The sequence below is a fragment of the Babylonia areolata genome, chromosome 35, assembly GCF_041734735.1.
Source record: "Babylonia areolata isolate BAREFJ2019XMU chromosome 35, ASM4173473v1, whole genome shotgun sequence".
Taxonomy (NCBI): Eukaryota; Metazoa; Mollusca; class Gastropoda; order Neogastropoda; family Buccinidae; genus Babylonia; species Babylonia areolata.
Genome location: NC_134910.1, coordinates 9,882,248 through 9,891,907, shown reverse-complemented (window position 1 = coordinate 9,891,907; position 9,660 = coordinate 9,882,248). Strand labels below are relative to the sequence as shown.

At 38.6% G+C, this 9,660-nt stretch overlaps 1 protein-coding gene and 1 long non-coding RNA gene across 2 annotated transcripts in view; one reads left to right on the top strand and one right to left on the bottom strand.

The window, feature by feature from the left end:
• Positions 1–4,564: 4,564 nt before the first annotated feature.
• Positions 4,565–6,399, top strand: LOC143277889 (uncharacterized). Its single transcript, XR_013053806.1, has 2 exons — positions 4,565–5,483; positions 5,997–6,399. It is a non-coding gene; the product is annotated as an uncharacterized LOC143277889 (long non-coding RNA).
• A 1,753-nt stretch (positions 6,400–8,152) lies between these two features.
• LOC143277892 (protein ERGIC-53-like) overlaps positions 8,153–9,660 on the bottom strand; it is a 47,875-nt gene continuing 46,367 nt past the window's right edge. The window contains exon 16 of the mRNA XM_076582848.1: positions 8,153–9,660. This exon is cut by the window's right edge and continues 1,401 nt beyond it. The gene's annotated coding sequence lies outside the window, so the exon portion shown is untranslated.

The following is a 9,660-nucleotide window of genomic DNA, read 5'->3' as shown; positions in this document are numbered from 1 at the left end:
TTTTTTTTTTTTCCCAGAAAATGATCTCAATTGTGTCACAAGTCAAGGTCGAGGCTTTAGGTTAGAAGTAGTTGAAGGGGCAGTCACAGGTTTCTGCCGACTTGCCGAAAATGCAGTGAAGGAAAAGTGCTGAAAAATAGGTAAGTGACTTAATCAAATGTGCATGATTTTGTTTCCGATTGATTTATGGAACATTCCTAAGATGGTGATATGGTGAAATGTCGTAAAAAAAAGAGAGGTGATTTTACGTCTACAAAATAGGATTTAGTTCCGTATACCTTTTTTTTCCCTTTCATTTTAACCAGGAACAATTCTCTTGTTGCCATGGGTTCTTTTATGTGCTTTGTGCATGCTGCACACTAGTTCTCGGTTTATCTTGTCAGCTGGAAGACAACCATCCACACCGCCAGTCAAGGTCTAGTAGAGGTGGCAGTTGTAAATATACCGGTCTGTGTGGCAATCGGAACCCATGGACTTTTTGCTTCCAAGTCAGGTGCATTGCCACACCACCACCACACTGCAGAAAGTGTCTCATAAATGAGTTGATTACGTGATGCCTGCAATGTCCAGGTTTTAGTGCATGCGGGCATGCGCGCACACGTCAGTAAACGTGCTCATGTGATCGCTCGAATGTTGATGCGTATGCATAATTGTAGGTTACTGTGTGTGTCCAAGCATGTATGTTGTTTCGCATGCGTATGTGTGTTTGTGTGTGTGTGTGCATGACAGGTTTAAGGTACAGTAAAGCAGGCAGAATCTGTTTAGATAAATATGACAAATTTGAATGTAGTGGTGTTCGTGTGTGTGTGTGTGTGTGTATGCGTGTGTACGAGCATTCGTGCATGTGTTCCTGTTTGTGTGTGTCTGTGAGTGTATCGCTGTGTGTATGTGTGAGTGTACCTGTACGTGTATGTGTGAGCGTATCTGTGTGCATGTTTGTGTGTGTATCTGTATGTGTATATGTGAGTGTATCTGTGCATGTTTGTGTGAACATGTGTGAAAATGTGTGCATGTATTTATGTATCTATCTGTGCATGTATATGCGAGTGTACTTGTGTGTATCTGTGTGTGTACTTGTGTGTGGGTGTGTGTGTAAATCTGTGTATAGATCTGTGCATGTATGTGTAATACGTGTGTGTGTGTGTGAATGAGAAATAGGGAGAAGGGGAGAGAGTGAGAGCTCATCAACACCAGCACACACACACACACACGCACACACTCATGATGATGAAACATATGTTTATTTCCTGACGCAAAACCATGAGAAAGGAATGAATAATATCCATTACACAACCCACCACCGTAATGCTGCTCACTATTTCGCAACTCTCACATCTCTCTCAACATACACAGCAACACGATCAATTAAGAATAAAAAATGAAACAATTTCTGAAAAAGAACAAAAAAAAAAAAAAAAAAAATCTCTTTACATGTAATCACATCCACTCAATGCCAAAGGAGAAACGAATGAGCATAACAATGACACATAGAAATCACTTGCACTTCACACACACACACACACACACACACACACACACACACATGCCACACAAGACAGATCAAGCAAAGAAGACTTTTTTTTTTTTTTTTTTTTTTTTTTGAAAGGAAACTACGGAAAAGCAACAGAATTTGCCAAAGGATCTAACCAAACCTCTTATTTTAAATCGTCGACATATATAAATTCATATTTCAGCAACAGAAAGTCTGACAAAAGAGTCCTAAAACAGGAAGGAAATCCAGTTCTGTGAGTCTGTAGCACCCCTAAGGTGTATAAACAAGAACAAAGGAATACCAAATCATCAAGAACAAAAAAAAAGCAAAAAAAAAACAAAAACAACAACAAAAAACAAATTAAAAAAGCAAAAAAAACAACAACAACAAAAAAAGCCGGCCAGCCTAATTTGATGACTGACTCAGTGGACAGGAGCGTATACTATGGTTCTGTCATCTTTATGAAAAAAAACATCATTATCTCCCATCAGTGATACAAGAAAGAACAAAAACTGCCTCAACTAAAAAAAAAAAAAACCAACAAAAAACCCCAAAAAAACCAACAACAACAACAACACTCACACAAACAAACTGAAAAAAAAACCAACAAAAAAACATGTCAGTGAATGCACAATTACCATGTGCAGGCAGGCACACAGATACTCCCTTATGAAAAAAACAACAACAACACATAAACGAGTAGAAAATCCTCAAAAACTAACCTCAAACACACATGAAACAAAACCCATTCTAGTCTGTCTCTCAGAATGAGCTGGTGGTCTTATAAAAAAAAAAACAAAAAAAAACCAACACATGCACACATTTTGGCAAATCTTATGAGTACAGCATGCTTCAGGCAGAAGCACGAGAAATAGAAACTTGTGTCTCTGACCTCCCTGAAGCAAGCATGAAGGCAGGTGATACACATAAAAAAAAAATAATTTAAAAAATGAACAGACAAAAACAAAACAAGAAAAAACAAACAAACAAAAAAACCACATCACATCCTAGTGCCTGTGGGCAGAGAAACTGAATGAGTCTCATGTCAAACTGTTTAGACACCTTTTGAAAACTGCCCTGCACTGCGTAGGGAAGTGACAAGAATACTTTGTAAAAACTGTATCATTCCACCTGAAGTGCACAGGCACTCGGTATGGCAGTTATTCAATAATAATAATAATAATTTAAATATACAAAAAGAATGGTATGTTTCCCCTCTAGGAGTAAAGAATCAATTATCGACTGACAAAAAAAAACAGAACAATAAGAACAGCAAAACACTTGTTTAGATCTTAAATAATGAGCAATGAAAACACACACTTGTTTCAATCATAAGTACAAAAACAAATGTTTAGAACTGTTTGAAATATAAAATAAAAATAAAAAAAAAAAAAAAAGAGAAATGAACCCCCAAAAAATCACACAAATGTTTGTCATTCTTTACAGATCTATCAAAATAAATAAATAAATCAACGATGTGTATGTAATCAATAACGAGACCCAGAAAATGACTAGGAGCAGTTTTCACAGATTGGAGAAAAAAAAAAAAAAAAAAAAAAAAGCGCACACAAAAGAACAATACTTAAATCAGAAGAAGAAGAAGAAGAAAAAAAAAGTTCTTAATTCTGTCAAATATCAACAGGAAAAGAATTAAAAGAAATAAATTTAAAAAAAAGAAAAAAAAAAGCTGAAGTGAAAGAAAGCTTGTATATAAATTACATCAGAACAAATGCCCTTTTGCAACGTGCTGCAGTTTTCAATTATCAACTCCTTCCAACTGGCTGAACAATCACTGAGTGAGACAGAGCAGGGAGACAGGCTAGAGAGATTTAATCAAAACGTCGCATTCTGCAAAGGGGGGACCTTGTCTTCCCTTCATTACACACCCCCGATACCCCCCCACCCCCACCCACCCCCCGCACCCTCCACCCCCGCCCCTCCCAATCCCCCTCACCACCACCACCCACATCCATGAAATCCTCTCTCTTCATCCAAGCCTTCGTAATAATAAAATCAATAACGACAATAAACACGAAAAAGAAAATAAACAACAATCTTTGTGTATATATATCTGTCTTTATATATACATATAGTTTTTGCGCTTTTTTTTTTTTTTAAAAAGAAATTTATATTTCAATGAAATAATGGCAACAGGAAAGACACCTGTGTCTTTCTGAAATGAGATACCAAAAAAACAAACAACAAACCCAAACAAATGTGAAATAAAGAATCACAAAATCAACTGAATAAAAAAAAAAAACCCAGAAAACAATACCACAGAAAACAAAACAATCAAATATGATAACATTTTCCTTCTCAACTAGACAATTGTTTGTTTTTTTTGTCTGAAAAACCAAACCAAACCAAACCAAACCAAACCAGAATGACATGCAAAGAAAAATATCTTAGAAACAACTACGTCTGCCAGTCAACAAGAGAAATATAATAACACAGCGTATATTATATACATATATATACTTTTTTTCTTTTTCTTTAAAAGCAACATCTAATGTAGACAAGGCTCACTCTTAACAATACACCACCACCACCACCACAACAGATGGTTATCAGACTTCTTCAAACACACAGACAGTGGACTTTTTTGGTTTGTTTTTGTTTTGTTTTTATTATTTCTGTGCCAAATTAACTTCAGATATCTCAACAGACTCTTTCTCATTGTCATCCAAGCTAAGCATATGATACTGTCGTTTAATGAATTTTTTAAAATTTATTTCTTAATGATTTGTGTTGGATGAGATTCTCAGAGCCTGGAAATTATAATACCACTTCCGTCACATTTTAAGAGTCATCTTTCTGGAGTTACATGTGTCAATGCTGGTCAGTCTGGCTTAAGACCTTCAGCCACTTCACTGCCTACTAGTAGGGTGTAATATTTAACCTTACCTGCATAAAATATGTTCCCTAGAATGCTTAAAGCAAACTCCAATTGTACCCGCCGCTGTCTTCTACGCCAGAGGTGTGGACGACACAAACACAGATCACAAACACTTATCGTCCAATGTGGCTTGCAGGAGAAATTACAGCCATAAAAATATATCCTGGAAATGTTAAGGGGGGACTTGGCGTGCATTTTTGATGAAAAATCACCAGAAAATGTGTTTTGGGGTTATTGTAAATTTTGAAAGAATAATATATCTACAAACACTTTTTGGGTGTCTTTTGCTTTAATTTTGCTTAAAAGTGTGTGTAATTGTACTTTTTTTAATGTAGGTGGCCTCAAATATTTATCGGAAATCGAAGTCGAATCACAAAAATCGCTATCTTCAGACCCTAGCAACCACCACTTTCGTTTTACCAATTGAGGTGTGTGACCGCTCGTTTGAAAGCTAAACATACGCTCTTTCCGGTCAACCTAATTTCATATGCAAACAACCGCAGTGCGAGAGCTCCGCGAAGCACGAAATGGCTCACCCAACAACAGTGTATAAACCGGTGATTGGGCCTAAGCTGTCACGAGGGTAAATCCATGATTCTGATTGGCCGAAACTCCAGTCATCCGCCATCTTTGTTCATAGCGTCTGTTTCGAAGCGAGTGAACTAGGACATTCATTTTGTCAGTTTTAGGCACAGTTTTGCTTTTTTACAATGCCAAGAAAGTTTGGAACGAAGTTTAGAGTACTCCATAAGTTTGGTACAAAGAAGAGAAAAGAGAAATGTGGAAAAGCCAGCCGCCAATCACAGCAAACTGAGGTCGAATCGACAACCTGTGAGCCGACTCCATCAACGTCGTCTGCTATGGAATACCCGTCCTCTACTTCAAAGAAAAAAAAAGGACTTTTTCTCAAAAAAGAAGGCAGTGTCTGATTCTAGTGAAGAAGTAGATGAGTCTGGACCCAGCAAAAAACAAAGACTGGAAGAGGAAGCTGTAGAAGAAGTGAGAAGTGACGATCTCAACATCATCATGAACCTGAGCTGCCTTCAGTCTCTCATCGATTCCAGTGGTGCATTGTGTCCAGAATGCAAAGAACCGGTAAGTCGATCGTTGATTTCTTTGTTTATTTTTCGTTTTCTTTATCATTCATACTTCTTCCTGGTCCTTGTGAAGTGTGAGAGGAGAGAATTAGATTGTGGTGTGAGGGGGTGAGTGGGGGGCTGTGTGTGTGTGTCGTGGGGTGTGTGTGAGAGGTTATGTGTTTATTCAATGTGTGTGTGTTCCAGGTTGTGTTTATTCAGTGTGTGTGTGGCTGTGAGTGTGTTCAGTGTATTAGTGTGTGTTTCAGGTTATGTGTTTATTCAGTGTGTTTGTGTGTGTGATTATTCTGTGTGTTTGAATATGTTTCAGGTTATGGGTTTGTTCATTGTGTATGTGTGTGAGATGTGTATATTCCATGTGTGTGTTTCAGGTTATGTGTTTGTTCAGTGTGTGTGTGTGTGTGTGTGTGTGTGTGTGTGTGTAAGACTGCTTGTACAGAAGTGTGTATATGTTACAAATGTATGAAGTTGTGCAAAAAAAAAGTGTACTGTAATGTATCATGTGTTTCAGAGCCTGAGGGTGACTGAGGGAGGTCAACAAAGGGCCCTCGGCCCTGCTGGATGTTATGCTGGAACTGGAGCTTGTGGGAGGAAGCACTCTGGGTGACTTTGTTTTGAAAGAGGACACTGCCAGGGTGGTGAAATCCAGCAGAAAATCATCAGAAAAGGAGAAAGAGAAGAGAAAGAAAATAGAGATGGTGCGACGCATGGAACACCAGGAAAGACAAGAAAGAGAAGGGGAGGTGTATGGGCCTGGGCAGTTCTGAGTGTTTGATTTCCAATGCCACATAGAAAAAACTGTACAGAATGTCTTGACAAGGTATCATACTTGATAATTATTGGAAAATGATAGTAATACTATTGAAAATTGTTCCTTTCATTTGTCCACATTAAATTCTATCTTTGGAGTCAAATTTCTCAAAACGACTTTTTATTCCATACGTATGTACTGCCCTCCCTTACTGTACAAGTTCTACAACAGCTATTGCCTTGAAATTTTGCATATAGATGGAAAAATGGCTTCTGAGTGCAATGAAACCATTAGAAAGTATGGATCTTGGACAGTTTTAGTGTTATATTAGGTTAAAAATAATTATTTACATTTGTCAATTTTCTCCAAAGTCTTGGCGATGGTATTTACATTTATGTACATTTATACATACTAATTTATGTCTATTGCACTCTTCTATTCATGTCCTTTGTATTGATTATGATTTTAGCTTCAATACTACCTAACTTTGCAAACTGTAGAGGAGGAGCAGACGTACTCGTTTTCGACAGCACAAAAACAAGAAAAAAAATCATAAAATTATTTCTATGTAACATGAACATTTGAAACTTTGTATTCTAGCTCCAAATCCACTTTGCTGTCTATGTGCAAAATTTCATGGCAATAGCTTTAGTAGAAGTCGAGATACAAAAATACTAGAAAAATGCACGCCAAGTCCCCCCTTAAGAGGTGGTATCAGTGGAAAACGGTGTTGGAAGAGATGAATGGCAAAATAATGGCAAAATAAAGAACACCTTGACCCCCCCAAAGCAACACAGTCTGCCCAATCAGTAAAACACTTGCCACCCACATGAAACAACAGCAGCATATTTTTTTTTCTCTTCTTACACAACTAGATAAATGAATTTGTGTAACCTCCCCCCCCACCCCCCACCCCTCTCCTCTCCTCATGACACACACACACACACACACACCAATACCCCACTGAGACTCACAACGTCTAAATAGGATACGTCCTCAAAACACACTCCTGCCATTTCCCTCCCCCAAAATAAGAAGCAAAACCTTCACCATGCACACAAACCAATCCAATTTAGCTGATTGAAGACAAAAAATGCACACACACACACAGGTTGAAATAATGTTAACTCTCAAAAACTACTATAACCCCCCGCTCCCTCCCCCCTCCCCCAAATCCCAAGGCCATCTGCACCCCCCCCACCCCCCACTCCAAAAAAAAAAAAAAAAGAAAAGAAAAAAAAGAAAGGAGGTGGGATAACTGCTACAGTTGACAAAACACAGACAGACATAGGGAACAATAAAAGGAGAAGGGCTGACAAAATACAAATCAAACTATCCCAGGAGCCAGCATAGGCACAGGAAGAAAGAACCCCCCCCCAAAAAAAAACACAGTCCTTCAATATCAATAATTCTAACAGAAGCAATGATCTTGAATATTTCATGAATAAGAAACAAAAAACAAACAAAAAACAACAACAACAAAACAGGAATATATATAAAAACCACAGAAAAAACAGACAGACCCCAAGTTGTAATAATACCACACGGCACTGAAACACCAACATGCCAAGGGAAGTAACCACTTCCTGTGCGTCTTTCACTTTTCCACATCATCAACTCCCTTTGGGTTACTTCCTCTGCCTCAACTCCTTCTCCCACCCCCTCCCCCCCACCAAAATCCCTTCCTCTCTCACCACTCCACCTCCAACAATAACAACAACAAGGAAAAGTCGCATCCATCAAAAGCCAGTCTTCTTTTTCTTCTTCATAAATCAATCATTTCATGAATGACTTTCTGAGTACATCACCATTGTTCTGTGAAACAGACTTTTTTTTTTCCTTTCTTTTTTTTTTCTCTCTCTCTCTCTCTCCTTTTTCAGGAGTTTCTTTCAACATATTTCTTGTGACCTAAAAAAAAACAACCCCCAAAACCGACAGTGTTTGCTGACTTGAGTCTAGCTTCTTCACTCCACCAAATACTGACCTGGAGTTCCCTTTATTTCACTGAACGTTGTTTACAGCTTTTAGCAGACTGTGGGAGAGAGACACTGCACCAGAGCCAAAAAGAACCGACACAGTTCAGTTTTGTACCTCGCTGTTTGTCACTGAGCCACACGCAAACTGATCCACTTTCTTAACGCTGAGTGCGTTCTGAGCGTCTTTACATGACTGCCTTTTGAGAGAGTCTTTTACACTCTGTGCCTTTGGAGCGTCTTTACACCGAGTTGTTTTTTGAGCGGCTTTACACTTAGCACCTTCGCATTCCTCTACGCCTTTATGAGCAAAGAATTGAGACATGTCAATAAGCTGTGTGCGCCTTCTTCATATAGGGGTCGCTACAACTAAGCTTTCTTTAGTTCTCGGCGGTGTACGTTCTGCACACGCGCCACAGGTGATGCATGAGGTAAAACGACACATGCCGCTATGTCCATCTATACTGGTGTAGACGGAACAAAACAGGAAGACAAAAAAACATACACACCTTCAGGTGCAGCAGCCTGGAAAATGGTCCACATGATCTTGTATCACTCACGTCTAATACGGTGTGAAGGTGAGGGGTGGGGGGTGGGGGACTGGGAGCAGAAGGACTAAAAAGTTAAGGCACTCACACAAGTTAGCAAGAGCCTGGCTGTGATGTTGATTTTGAGAGCTCTCTCTCTCTTTCTCACTCCCTCACACGCACACACCAACAAAAAAAAAAACAATCAAGAACTATCCAACACAACACAAACACTTTCCCAGCTCAACGACTGCCCACATTGTTCTGAACTGTCATGGCTACGGTGACAACACCGATACCACTCTGGTTATTTTTTATTTATTTATTTATTTTTTTTAACTTTCAACTTGTATATACCTATGAGGCTCATCCACATTTAACGCTCACACACATATATTCACACACAACGTATCCAATAATTTGCTGTAGTGAGGCTTTTTAACAATACAGACCTGTAACAATGATTATATTCATATCTTTATATATAGGTTTCATACACAATAATAATGTCATCAACAGGTTATTCATACACCTGAACAATCATCCACACCATCTGTTTACCCACAACACACAATGTATATATATATATATTCTTTTTTTTTCTGTGCTGAAGTAACACCAGAACACATCATACTCAAACCACTTCATGCACCGTGAGGTCCATCACTAGCACATATATATCCACTCACTCACACACCCTACCCAAATCCGAATGAATGGTTTAAGCAGCGATAAAAACCCATGCTTTACAAAATGAACAGATCCTAAAGAAATGGAAGCAGATGAATGACATAGCATCTGGCCCATTTGTTTCAACCCCTCTCCCCTCGCTCACACATACACACACATGCAAACTCAGGGAGCTGTCAGATTTGTATTTGTATTTCTTTTTATCACAACAGATTTCTCTGCGTGAAATCTGGG